A 14828-nucleotide genomic window follows, 5' to 3' on the forward strand; every position below is an offset into this window, starting at 1 on the left:
CAGAATACCTGCATTGTCTATATTCATGGTGAACTGTGTTCCTGCATCGCTTATAATTATTTTACATGCCTAATCAAATTGTAAACTTGTGTGGCAGTTTTACTGATTATATATTACAGCACATTGTTATTATTATTATTATTAACATCTTTGGCTTGTCTCTATACATGACAACAAAGACAAACAGTTACAAAAACAAATAAAGTTCCAGAGTTTTGTTCTGTACTGTTATTTTTTCTCTGTCAGTTCAATGTGTTGTTTCCTCAAGGTCCCTCAAGTACTCAGGAAGATGCTGTTCGATTGTCAAAAAATTACTATGTTTCCGCCCGGGATCGAACCGGGGACCTTGCGCGTGTGAGGCGCACGTGATAACCACTACACTACGGAAACAAACGATATGTATACATGAAATACTGTACTGTATATGGTTATTACTCCTTCTCTTCTTTCTTCCCACCCTCCCCCTTTTCCTCTTCATTCTTCCCTCTTCCACCTTTTCTTTCCTCCCTACTCCTTCACCTATTATTTTCTCTCCACTCCTTTTCATTTCCCCCTCCTCCTTTTCCCCTTTGTTAACCCCCTCCACTTCCTCCTCCTCCTCCTCTTTCCTACCCCTCAATTCCTCCTCTTTCCAACACTTCCTCCTCCTCTTTCCTCCTCCTACTCCTCTTTCTTTCTTTTTCCCTCCCCGCCCCGCCACGCTCCGCCCCTCCTCCACACTCACCTCTTTCTCTATAGTCAGAGTAGGTCGGAGTGGACAGCCTGGAAGGGTCCCTGGGCGCCCCACACAGCTTCCACCACCAACTTGTCGTCCCTTGATTACTTCTGTGCCACCACAGGACCGCATAAAGGAGCTCCTCGTCCTCCATCATTATCACCACCACCGCCGCCTGAGAGAGACATGTGGTTAGAGAGCGCTTATGTGTAGTCAAGATTATGAATTGGAGCGTTACAGTAAAAACCTCCATTTAACGGGAGTAAATCTAACCGGTGTAGTCCGTTATATGGAGGTTTAAGATTATAATACATCACCTCCATATAATGAACTGTACTCTCACACACATAGTCTTTCATAGTGGAGGTTCTACATCTAATGAATCTCGATAAAACAAACTATATACACTTTATCAAGTTTATATACAACGTTCAAAGAGCTTTGTTGATGAGAAAGTGCAAAGAATTATTGACATCTACATAAAACATGTGGATAATGTTCAGTATATTGCCTGTGTTTGTACTTCATCTTGAGCTAGCATCCTCGTATAGGGTAGTCCTAATAATGGGCTTGCAAGTGAAATAAATCCCCACAACCATTATTTCCCCACTTCTTACACCAAAATCCTATAGAAAAAAGAAATATTTTGTAATTATTGGGGTGGAGTACTTTCTCAAATTGTTCCTGCTATACTCCATAGCATACCAATGAGTCCCGTCTTATCTTTCGGGGTCTTCTTATCTTTCGGGGTCTTCTTATCTTTTGGGGGCTTCTTATCTTTCGGGGTCTTCTTATCTTTCGGGGTCTTCTTATCTTTCGGGGTCTTCTTATCTTTTGGGGGCTTCTTATCTTTCGGGGGTTTCTTATCTTTTGGGGGCTTTTTATCTTTCGGGGTTTCTTTATCTTTTTTTATCTGGGGCTCTTTTTGGGGGCTTCTTATCTTTCGGGGGCTTTTATCTTTGGGGGCTTCTATCTTTTCGGGGGTTTCTTATCTTTTGGGGGCTTCATCTTTCGGGGTTTCTTATCTTTTGGGGGCTGGGGGTGGTCTCGTCAGCTGGGGCTGTCTCGTCAGGCTGGGGCTGTCTCTGTCAGCTGGGGCTGTCTCTCTGTCAGCTGGGGGCTGTCTCTTGTCAGCTGGGGCTGTCTCAGTTGGGGCTGTCTCGTCAGCTGGGGGCTGTCTCTGTCTGTTGGGGGTTGTCTCTGTCTTTGGGGGGGGCTTTTATCTTTGGGGGGTTTCTTATCTTCGGGGACTTATTATCTTTTTGGGGCTTTTATCTTTTGGGGCTTGATCTTTTGGGGGCTTTTATCTTTTTAGGTGGTCTCGTCTGTTGGGGCTGTCTCGTCAGTTGGGCTGTCTCGTCAGCTAGAGCTGTCTCTGTCTTTTTGGGGGCTTCTTATCTTTCGGGGGTTTCTTATCTTTTGGGGGCTTCTTATCTTTTGGGGGCTTCCGATCTTTTGGGGGCTTCTTATCTTTTAGGGTGGTCTCGTCTGTTGGGGCTGTCTCGTCAGCTGGGGCTGTCTCGTCAGCTAGAGCTGTCTCGTCTTTTGGGGGCTTCTTATCTTTCGGGGGTTTCTTATCTTTTGGGGGCTTCTTATCTTTCGGGGGTTTCTTATCTTTCGGGGGTTTCTTATCTTTTGGAGGGTTTTTGGGGGCTTTTGATCTTTTGGGGGTTTCTTGTCTTTTGGAGTCGTTTCGTGTTTTGGTCGCATGGGTATTGCTTCCAATTTGCGGCGGACTTGGGGTGTTTCGGAATCACCTCTGAATTTTTGCACCTTCGTAAGGCATGGTGCTACCATGTTCCTCCACCAGGATGGAGGTATCTCGTCATTTGAGGACGTCTCATATTTTGGAGTCTGGGATTCTCCTTCCTTTTGGTCCGGTGTTGAGGTCTTCTTTTGGGCTTTATCTAGTATTGACAGGGCTTTCATCAAGCAACCCAAACAATGAAGACAAAGTTGGGAGGGTATTGAAAAGAAATTATAAAACGTTTTACACCACAAACATCTTTTTATGGAATCAAGGGGTTCTTTTGGCACAGAGGCTCTTACTGCGACCCGCCTTGGGTGGAATAGATCTTTGTAAACGTATACTAACCCGAATGTTAGTAGTGCAACGACTCCCAACAGGGCAACGTTTATCAGCGTCCACGTACGATAGGTGATCTCCTCGGTCACCAGCTGTGGGTCCCGCTGGTGCCTGAGCTCCGGGAGGAAGTCGTCCTCGAGCGTGTTGCCCAGGGTGCAAAAGAAGATCGCCGTAGCCGTTACCAGACCAGCGACGAGTGCTATTAAAATAAATTTAATTTCGTGGTCCATATTTAGAGTTATTATGTTGATTTTTTTTTTTTTTTATTAAAGCCACAAAGAGAAAGTTGTTATTCGGGATGTTATTCGTATAAAACTGCTCCACGTCAGGTCGATATATTGTACATAGCTTCAGTGTATGCCTTACATAATTGAGGCAACAACACATAATTGGAGGTAAGCTGATGTTATTTGTTGAGAAATCAATTCTTATCTCTGTAGGTTAACATTACAATTACAAGATTACCATTGGCTGATAAACTACATAAATAAATTGATACAGGTAACATAAAACAGAATAATAAATTGATGTGCTCCTACTGTAAATTCTGCTGTTCAATCCCGTAGTGGTGTGACTCAAACATCCGAAGTTGTCCTCCACTCATTTTATATACACCATGACAGTTTATTTCTCGCAAATTTCTAGGCTTTTTTTTCAGGTTGATCTTTGTGTCTTTAGCAGTGACTTATTCAGTATCAGTCTGAATTGTACTCGTGGAGGACATCCGAACTATGAACCTGTGCTGTGTATTCTTTATACTTCTCAGTGATCCTTGTTTCAGAATAAATTTGTCAGCGTCTGAGTTCCAGTATTATTTGGTATGACATTCTGGACTGAACTAAAAAAAAATAAGAATATTCCGCTGGGGTTCAGTATCATCACCATAAACAACGAGCTGGTCTACCTGATATACACATCAAACTCAACATTGATCAAGCATTATCATTTTTGTCACAGAGGAAATTTTTGCATGGCTAATCCTTGTGATTGCATGACTTACAGGTGTATACGTTCTAGTATAAAAGTTAATTATTACCGTTTCAATATTTTCAAACTAGTCTCTCACAAACACTAAACTCCACGTCGGTGAGATTCTGTTTCACCTCTGTAGTAAATCTTTGGATTGGCGACCACAAACAAATATTGTTACAATTAATGTCGGTCGTTACTGAAGACTGTAAGAGACAATACATCTGAAATTATTACAACACGGGTGGAGGAACAGGAGACAGTACACGACAATCCTCTAGTCCACCCGCACCTTCCTACCAAATTTCAGATGTCCGTCTTCAAAACTGAAAATAACACACACACACACACACACACACACACGCGCGCGCTATATATAGATCATGACAATTGGTGGAGGGGTTCGTAACAACATGGCTGACTGCACTGTGGGGTTTTCAGTGGACAACACCGCACCAGACTACTCATCGCTACAAGGCACCCTGGACAGGCTACAGGCATGGACTACGGAGAACAAGGACACCATCAACCACACCAAAACCGTAGTCATGCACAACAATACCGCCATCACTCCAGTGCAAGCCCCAGCAGTCACAGTGAGTGCCCATCCTCTCCAGCTGGTGCAGTCTGCCAAACTCCTGGGTGTAACTATAGACAACAAACTTGACTGGAGGGCCCATGTAAATAACACAGTCAAGGCAGCCTCATACCATCTCTACATGCTACGACGACTTAGGTCACTTGGGACACCCACACCAGAGCTGAGGACCATCTACAATGCCTTTATTCTCCCCAAACTAACTTATGAGTCACCAGCCTGGTCGTCTTCTCTCAACTCCATCTAACAACGTCAGCTAGAGAAGGTACAGAAAAGGGCCTGTAGAATCATGCTCGGCGCAGAATATTCAGGTTACACCAACGCTCTCTCCACCCTGGAAATGCCATCCCTCAGTGACCTCCACCATCAAGCACTGGAAAGGTTTGGCAGTGGACTACTGCACCACCCTCGTCACTCGAGACCTCCTGCCACCTGCAGCCCCCCACCCAACTCGCGCAGTCCGCCATTACAACAAAATTCAGCCCATAAGTGCCCGCACCAATAGATGTAAGAACAGCACCATCCCATCTATTGTTAAAATAACAAACTACTCCTGATTTATGTACTGTACAGCCTTGTAAATGTATTCAATGCATATTATATCATTACATCTAAATCAAATGTAAGTCTGTATATTTTCAGCCACCGGCTGCAACTGTATTAATAAACCGTTTATTATTATTATTATTATTATTATTATTATTATTATTATTATTATTATTATTAGATCTGTGTATTAAACATCGTGATACTATATTCTCAGGCAGAGTTCTTCGGTATGACTAGTACTTTAAGATAATGTATTGTTAGTTATTATCTATTATATAATTATTGCAGAACACTATCTGGTGAACGGGATAATAAACCAGTGCACTAGTACACACACACACACACAGAAGCATTTACCGCTGCTTGTGAGTGACAGTTCCCTCACTGGTATAATAGGCTCCATGTGCAACAAAAATGTCCAAATGCCTTAATGCCTCCATGATCAATTACACGGTAGTATTATTAAAGGTGAAGTGACGGTATTGAGAGGTGACAGGGTGCTGTTTGAAGTGAAAGTGGACGAAGTTGGGTGGAGGATAATGAGTGGGTATTCTAAGTGGGTGGAGTATACTAAGTGGGGTGGAGTATGCTAAGTGGGGTGGAGTATACTAAGTGGGGTGGAGTATACTAAGTGGGTGGAGTATATTAAGTGGGGTGGAGTATATTAAGTGGGGTGGAGTATACTAAGTGGGGTGGAGTATATTATGTGGGGTAGAGTGTACTATGTGGTTGGAGTAGATTAGAATATACTCAGTGGATTGGATCATGCTGAGTACGTAGACCGTAGAAGAATACTATACGAGGCGATGTTTACGGTTCAATCAGAGTACCGATTTCATACCTAAGGGTTGGCTACAACAGTCCTCCACTCAACCTAATCTAACCTAACCAAAGTCAACCAAGCCTAACCAAACTTGGTCTAACCTAACATAACCTAATCTTGACTGTCACAGCTTGTCTTCCCTGACATGGGTAACCACCTCCCCTAATTTCCGTGGCGATATCTCGGTCGGGGAAGATTTTTCTTGGATAGTCATATCAAGGTGTAGAACAGTGGGACCCCTGTAATATGTGTGTGTGTAAAGTGTCAGGTCTCTAAATGCTTCCGTTTTGGAGGTATGGTCGGAACAGACAAACAGACAGACAGGCAGACAGACACGGCGTTTTATTATTATAGATAAGAAGAAAGATGTGGTGCCTGTGTGCCGAGAGTGACCACAAACACAAGCCTCTATGGACTAAACACCAGCCCGCCGACCTCCACAATATAATTTGGTCTCGAGAAACAAAGGCACAACTTAAGGTACACAACAAAGGAAGACACAGAGGAAAATAGAGCTCTCCGAAACGAAAAAAAATATATCTTTCTCAAAATATAATATAAGTCGAGTAACCAGGCTTTGTACTCTGGTAATGTTTGACCTTATTAGAGATCCCAACATTAAACATTCTAACGAGCTGCAAAAGTAATATCATAACAGTATAATAATCAAAAGTGCCTCACGATCTTCTTCAAATTGTATCCAACTTTCCTGCCTCGGGCTTCTCTCAGTCTAGGTGTAACGTCAAATAGGTTAGTGGGATAACCTGAACATTCGCCCGCCCAGCTTATTTCACCTGTTGATTAAATACAATAACGTTCACCTAACCTTACCTAACCTAACTTAACCTAATTTAACCTAACCTAACCTAACCTAAACTAATCAAACTTAACCTAATCTACCCTAACCTAACCTAATCTAACCTCCTCCCTCTATATAGCGTTTGAGTATAAAAATCACCAGAGAAATAATCTGGGGGTGGGGTGGGGATGAATCTACAGTTGATCATCTTACTTGGGTACTGTAAGTTAAGGATTAAAGATAAGACCCATCAAAGTACAATTTTCTCCTCCCATCTGCATCTGAAATGAATCTTCTGAAGTGAGAATTCATTTCATCGCTGGAAGTTTGATCCAAAGTAAAAATGAAACACGAAGTTACGATCACAGGAGGGAGACGTTACGAGACCAGCTTATGAGAGATATATCCCGAAAGTATCGAGGCCTTTTCATAAACAGCGGTGAGACGTTTCTGGGCCAACAGTGAAACGTTCCAGGAAGAACAGTGAAACGTTCCAGGGACAGCAGGCAGGGAACCGTTCCAAGGAGAGCAGCATGATTTCCTGACTAACAGACACCGTAATTGTCAGGAGGAAGCTGTACCTCTCATGGGTGGCCGTCCACTTCCCAAGTCGTCCTTGAGGTAATGGATAACAGGAAGTGCTGGAGTCATAATTAAAGAAATTACTGAAAAAAGACTCCGCTGCATGTAAATCTTCAGACAGGATGACAACCGACCAGAACACACACACACACACACACACACACACACACACACACATACAGACACACACACACACACACACACACACACACACACACACACACACACACACACACACATACAGACATAGGGGAAGATATACTGAATAGTCTTGTGAGAAAGGATTTATTGCTGTAAGGAAGAGACATGAAGGAGGGAAGATAGGAAGACAAAGAGAGGAAGGCAGGATAGACATGAGGGCAAAAAGATCCAGAGGCAGCAGACACAGACAGTGGTGTTACGCCACCGCCACACACCTGACACTCCACCACTACACACCTGAAACTTCACCATCATACACCACACACTCCACCACCACACCCCTGACACTCACCAGACACCTGATATTATATACACCACCATTACACACCTCACAATCCCCAACATACTCTTGTCACTTCACCACCACACACCTGACACCCCACCACCACACACACCTGACTTGTTTATATTCTGATATTTTGTTAACACGATTCAGCACGTTATAAATAGGTGAAATAAGCTGAGAGGCCAATCATCAGATAATTCAAAAGAAGTAAAGAAGCAGATTTGAAACAGCTGAATAAAACTGTACTTTTATTTAACTTTCCAATCAAGTCCCTCTAAGCAAATCACCTAAGACCCCATTTTTCTGGGGTAACATTTTTCTGAAGACTGAATATTTATTTTTTGTAGAGTCAGGGTTGGTTCGGAAGACAAGAGTAAGAGTAGGAACCGGGTTTGTGGTAAAACAATTTCTTTATTTGAATTTAATGGCCCATTTCGAGGCAGGTTTTTCGGGTCGGTCATACTAGTGGTTGTAATAGTCGTTGTAATGATACTGATAGAAGTAGTATTATACAGTAGGTTGTTAGTTGTGGTGTTTTTAGTAATTATTGTGTCAACAATAAAAATTTTAAGTAGTAGTTATATCAGCGTTTGTGTTGATAGTAATAGTACAGGTGTGTGTAACCTTCACCTATTCACTATTGGCTACTAATTAATATATCATTCAGCCAAATATGTTCGATGTTGATCACTCCCACGAGACAAGGCTGTTCTCAAGTGTGCATTACAGTACCTTCAACACCTGTGTAGAACTTACCATTTTGTACGTATGTATGTTGATGCAGTATAATAATATGCATATTACACTAGGTATGTTATTGACTAAGAAGAGATGGATTTTATATCTTCGTGTCTGAAATAACAATAATTTTTCCTTCACTGTATCAAGCACTGGGACATGATCTAAGCATAATAATAGATACTATTATATACTACTACTACTCTACTGCTACTAGTATAATAACAACTACTACTACTACTACTACTCCTACTACTATCACTGCTATTACTTCTATTAATAATAATAGTTATGTTACATTAGCTTATTATCATTGCCTCATGTTGATCTTCACAAAACCATTGAAAGACATTTGAAAATTTTTGTTGTTTTACTTTATAAGGTCAGAGGTCACCATATTTAAAAGTTGTCTATTAAAAGTTTTTCTCCTGCCATATAATTATTCGTACCTGGATTTAAACTTTACATTGTGTTACACGGAGACAAGGGAAGACTGAACTTACGGGAATGTTTAAGATGGCAGAGACATATTACACCGTCAGGGACTCGAGTTATTTCATTCCAAATTCCTTCTTGTTTCAGAGAATCATTGCTCAAGCTGTGGAGAATTACACAAGGAACACAAGATTCAAAGGAACAAATCTTTTGTGGCGTCAGTCTTAAAAGTTGGTAAACAATTGCTATTCCAAAGTTGACTGTAATGTGAGTCTAGACGGTGTTGGGTAATGTTATCTGAACTAATATGTCACAAATTTGCAAAAATACCAGAATGTATTGGAGAGTCACACAGATGGCTCTACTGTAGATCACCGCTACCTCTAACATTATTCACCTGGCTGACATAATTAATGGTTTTCATTCGGGCGTCCTCCGTCTCTCTCTCTTCAATAAAAACATGAAATTGGCAGCGGTGGAAGTACTGTAGGTCCAGCCAGCGGTCACAGACGCCATCGTGATATACTCCAAGAACTACAAAATGTCCTCAGCTCTTCATTTCATTTTTATGTTGAAAATATAGTTTTGCTGGTGTTGATCCGCGCCCTCAGGTGGGTTATATACCTTGGTGGATGTTAGTCTGAGAGTGACCTACTACTGAGTACATAGGGACTGTATACAAGGAGGGAACGACTGTATACAAGGAAGGAATGACTGTGTATACAAGGAGGGAATGACTGTATACAAGGAAGGAATGACTGCATACAATGAGGGAACGACTGTATACATGAAGGGAAGGATTGTACGAGTATACATGGAGTGAGGAACTATATACAAGGGGGGGACGACTGTATACTTGGACCGAGAATTAGACCTGTGAGACAGATATTGTACCGGTCAACTTTTGTTTTATTAGTGATACTATTTAATGAGCTGACCGGTGACTGACACACATTTGGTATATTGACTGGTTGTTATATATATATATATATATATATATATATATATATATATATATATATATATATATATATATATATATATATATATATATATATATATATATATTTGACAGCTGGATGACGGTCTCAGAAGTTATCATTGGTACCAAATTATTTAGATTTTCTTTAGATCTATTATAACAATAAAACACTGAAAAAAGAAAGTCGATCACGGGTTAAGTGTTGTTTACTTCAGTCCTTGAATGGTGGAGAGAAACAGTAATGCAGCTTGATTTCCCTCGCTGGAGTGTGGTCTTGAGACGCTGGAGCAGACAGTTGCCGGCTCTTCGGACTTTGGTGGCTCGAGTGAGGCTGAAACTTACATCTTTCAAGCATTTAAGAAAATTTTCTCTTATGGCAGAGATTTTCTGATTCTGCTTGAATAGAGTAGGTTTGAGTTAAGTTCCCTGTGCTTGGAGCTCTTGCGGCTTTCATTCTTGTTGAAATATTCACACCCTGGTCTACTACACACAAATATGGTAGGTGACGCTGACGTGATTTCAGTCCAACAATGGTTCTTTGCCATTCACCTCCTGGTACAGTGTGACCTCGTCTAGTATTGCGCTTAACTATTGAATGTGAGGAGTCAGTATCACCACTACGTCATACTCTGGGCTAGCAAGACTTCCGTTGATGATATCACTGATTTCGTTGTGTCGTGTATACCACCTGCAAGAGTTACCTCATGTGAGACCAGACCATAAACAATGTTTCCGGAGATACACGAAAACAGAGTGTGTTAGGACGGCGATGGTACTCAGGAAGAAATTCAAGGTTATTAGTAGAAAATTTCTGGCTTTAGGCTAACCATTTCTTGGGGGGGGCTGACTTTACTGGGGATGATACGTAATCATGCACAGTCTGACCGATGTTCCAGTTGGTGGAGCTGTGAACTAATAACCATGAGCTGACTCTGCCAATGGAGTTGATAATTAGTAAGTAAACAGTGTTTGTAGGTGGTGGTGATGGTAGTGATAGTGGTTATAATATCATTACTGCGCTTCATCAACGAAGGTCTTTAAGCGTGTAGCAAGGTTAGTAATACATCAGTCCAACAACATTTAAACTTATGAACGATAGAACTCTCTGGTAAAATGGTGGTGTGTGGGCCGAGCTTTATACAGTATAGGGCGAGTGAGGGCGAGACGCGACGACTGTGTGTGTTCAGTAGCGGTCCAACAGTGATGGGAGGAGGGCGACGCTTTCCAACACTCCTGCTGGTCTGTCTCTCCTCCCGTGGTGACATGTGTATCCGTAGAACCAACAAGCTCACCACCTTGATCTGTGTATACTCTCACATATAACTACCTGTGAGGTGTGTTGTATATATTATCTATAAACTAACCTAAAAACAATAAGACCATTACAAATATATGCAGATATAATTTACCATAACAATCTCATGAAATCTTGTGTATAGGAAAATAAAAGTGTTAAGTGAAACAAGAGAATCGATCTGAACAGGTAAGATACAGTTCACCTTCGTCGTGTCATCATCAGGTAGACCGCCTCCATAGTGTTGTAATCTCTGACACTTGTTGAGTCACACCATTATTTTCACATTTATTTTTCATCTGCAATTTCGATCCTAATTATAACATACCTGGTTGATTGAACTGATTCCTTACACTTTTATCATATGAATTTTCTTTTTACTTGTATTTCGTATTCATTACTGTGTGTGTGTGTGTGTGTGTGTGTGTGTGTGTAAAATATAACAGTGTTTCAGCCGTCACCAATATAGACGCGTCGTGGCTGCATTGTGGCGTAACCAGCCTTGGTTCTGAGGATCACAACTCCAACCTCCACGTTGTCTTTTATTATTACTTATATTATTATAATAATTATTATTTTTTTAAGTAATTTATTTTTATTTTATAATCATTTTAAAATTATTATTGTTATTATTAGTAGTAATAGTAGTTGTAATAAAAATAATAATAATAATAATATTAATAATAAGACAACATTAAACATGGATTTGTGACCCTCCAGAACCAAGGCTGGTCACTCCACCATGCAGCTACGACGCGTCTTTATGGGGACGGCTGAAACACTGTTATATTTTACACACACACACACACACACACACATATCTCAAAGGTCGTTTACAACAATAAGTAAGGCCAGTTTTCTCTAGGGGTCCCACTAACGAGTGTAGGATAAAAAAAACCTAGAACATAGCACAAATAATACTAAAAAATAATTCATTATTTTTATTCTTTATTATTTATAGTTTATGAACACTTCTATGGCATTTGAGATATTACATATTATATCATAAGGCAGCAATACCTAACGTAACGTAACGTAACCTAACCTCCCCCTCCATGTAGCGCAAGTGTGTCGTTAGTGTGTTTTTATTCATGAAGTGAAATAAACTGGCATGCTTAATCTACAGGTGATCCCACAACACGCTAGTTGTTTCCAACACCAAAGCTTACCCACCAACCACCACCTGCACCTCTACTTACCACGAGACAGAGTGAGGTCAGGTGTGTTGAGCGTTAGTAAAGTAGGATAACATTGAATACTATCTCAGGCACGAATTAACCAATGAAAACGATTACTGGCAACAATACGTTCTGGCTCGGGCCTTAAACCAATCAGAATGGTCGCCCGGAACGATCTAGTTTTTAAAGGGATGATATGGCTTATGGAATAATTACTACTGCTAATTGATGATCCTTGATTGAGAGTCTGTTTAACGAACTAATTATTGTTGTTGCTCTTCACTTTATTGAAATAGTTGTGTTCTTGTTAAGCGGTGCTGATTTCCCTGGTTCTCCATAATGAAATAAAATGCGGCGGACCTACTGTACCATAGATGCACGACGCTGTAAGTAATTCAAAGAAATACAGAATAAATTCATTAATAATCTTACACTACAGTAATGCTCCACTTTTGTAATAGTGTTTTGTACTCCTGGTATAATTCGTTAACTTAATTGCTACGTGTTTAAGTAAATGTTATCAATTTTATAATTAACCCCTTAAAACGATGATTATTTAACCCTTTGGCTACGATGATTTAACTCTTAGAATACGAGTACATACCTGTGTGTGTTGATGACTTGTCCAGGTAGCCTGCAGTAGGTGGAAGAGAATTGCGCTTACCTGTCGACACAAGAACACCGTACTAATTGATTTTGAACATTATTGATGATTGTGGTTCTTATTTACAACAGGTGATGATGGTGTTCTGTTGGTGTATACCGTTGATAATGACTCTTATTTACAACAGGTGACCCAAGTGATCTGTTGGCCTTTACTGTTGATATTGACTAATTTACAACAGGTGGAAGTGATCCAGATGACATATTCTTCTTTACTGTTGTTCTTTAATTAACAATAGGTGAAAAACACAGCGACATTAGAGTTTATCTCTGTAGTGTTGTTTGTGTGTATTTACTAATTGATGTGCTGAGTGACTAACTGTGACTGATTCTCACTGGCTAAATATGGTTGACTAATTGAGACTGACTAACTGTGACTAACTGAATGAGACTCACTGACTTTGATAAATTAATATGATTGAGACTAACTGTGGCTGACTAATTGTGATTAATTGAATGTGAGTGAATTACTAACTGACTTGACTGACTAACGAACACCCATCAGTTACAATGCTCTTGCTCATCCTCGTGTCTTGGGACGAAAATGGAGAATACCCCCCCCCCCCCAAAAAGAAGAAAAAAATGGCGTATTGTTACTAAACCCAAGTGACCGAGATTCGATCATTACAAAAAACTTCACGTAGGTAGTAGGCAGTTACCAAACAGGGAGGTACTACCTCCTGGGAAGATATTGGAAGCATAATGTGTTGTCTAATGGTAGACCCTGCTGCCATATGGCATCACAAAAATTGTGACCAAGTCCCAGGTTGCTGATCTGACTTTCTGCCTCATTTACACACAATTACAGGGTCTCAATTGTTTCTCTTACTTTGACAACACAACATATATATCGTTTCTCACTCTTGATTTGTTTTATTTATTTTTAATTTTTTATGGGTCTTTATTATTCGTTTATATTTTTTGTTATAATTTTTATTTATTTTTATTACTTATTTTTTTATTCGCCTCCCAGGCACCGATGTGGGTCAGAGATCTGTGCTCGGGTGGGCTAACCCCGTGATAAAACCATACGAAAAAACCCTTTGTCATTCAGGTCAGGAAAACCACCACTAGACTGACTAAACGGAGGCCGAAAAGAGGTCAGTTTTGTTTGTTGTTTGCCGCGTCAGGCACAGCTGGTGATACTGTTTACAGTGAATTCTTGCTCAGTCACATGTATGGCTTTCACTGTAATAAAAACAAAACATTACTATGAGATCACTTGAAGATTTGTCCTCTCCCCCACCTTATTTCATCTTGAGATTAACGACCCTAGTGTTATTTTAACCTAACCTAACTTAACCTAATCTAACCTAAGCTGACTAACCCACTGTAAACTAACCTAACCTGCTCTAAACTGACCTTACCTAACAAAACGTCAGGTGAAATAAATTAAGGTGGCTAATTTTCAAGTGATCCAAAAAATACTGGACAGTTACAATTCCAAATAAACCAAAATAATTATGTGTGACTAGATCCAAGTAAATAAACCGAGGAAAATAAAACGAGTACACGGGCCTCGATGGTTGTCATGACTACCACCACCCAGTGTGTGTGTGTGTGTGTGTGTGTGTGTGTGTGTGTGTGTGTGTGTGTGTGTAAAGAGAAAATAGAATCTATTCTTAATTCAATTTCCTTTTCTTAGGATGTGTTCTGTTTTCTTTAAGCTCAACAACTCTCACTACTACAATACGACTGCCAATCGTGACATATTTGCCAATTATTAGACAAATTCACCTCAATAAAATACACATTGTCAGGTGTTTCGAATTTTTGGGTTTGCTGTGTGTGTGTGTGTGTGTGTGTGTGTGTGTGTGTGTGTGCTGTGTTGTCTCTGTGAACGTTTGTCTCCTATTGATTGTTGACTCTCATCTTTTGACCATTCACAGTGCCGCTCTTCCGTTTCCACCTCCCGTATATTGCCCGGCTG

At 40.5% G+C, this 14828-nt stretch overlaps 1 non-coding gene across 1 annotated transcript; it reads right to left on the bottom strand.

The window, feature by feature from the left end:
* Positions 1 to 317: 317 nt before the first annotated feature.
* Trnav-cac lies at positions 318 to 390 on the bottom strand. The gene has a single exon. It is a non-coding gene; the product is annotated as a tRNA-Val (tRNA).
* Positions 391 to 14828: the final 14438 nt, after the last annotated feature.

Source organism: Homarus americanus, unplaced genomic scaffold, assembly GCF_018991925.1.
Source record: "Homarus americanus isolate GMGI-L3 unplaced genomic scaffold, GMGI_Hamer_2.0 scaffold24260, whole genome shotgun sequence".
In the NCBI taxonomy this organism is placed as follows: domain Eukaryota; kingdom Metazoa; phylum Arthropoda; class Malacostraca; order Decapoda; family Nephropidae; genus Homarus; species Homarus americanus.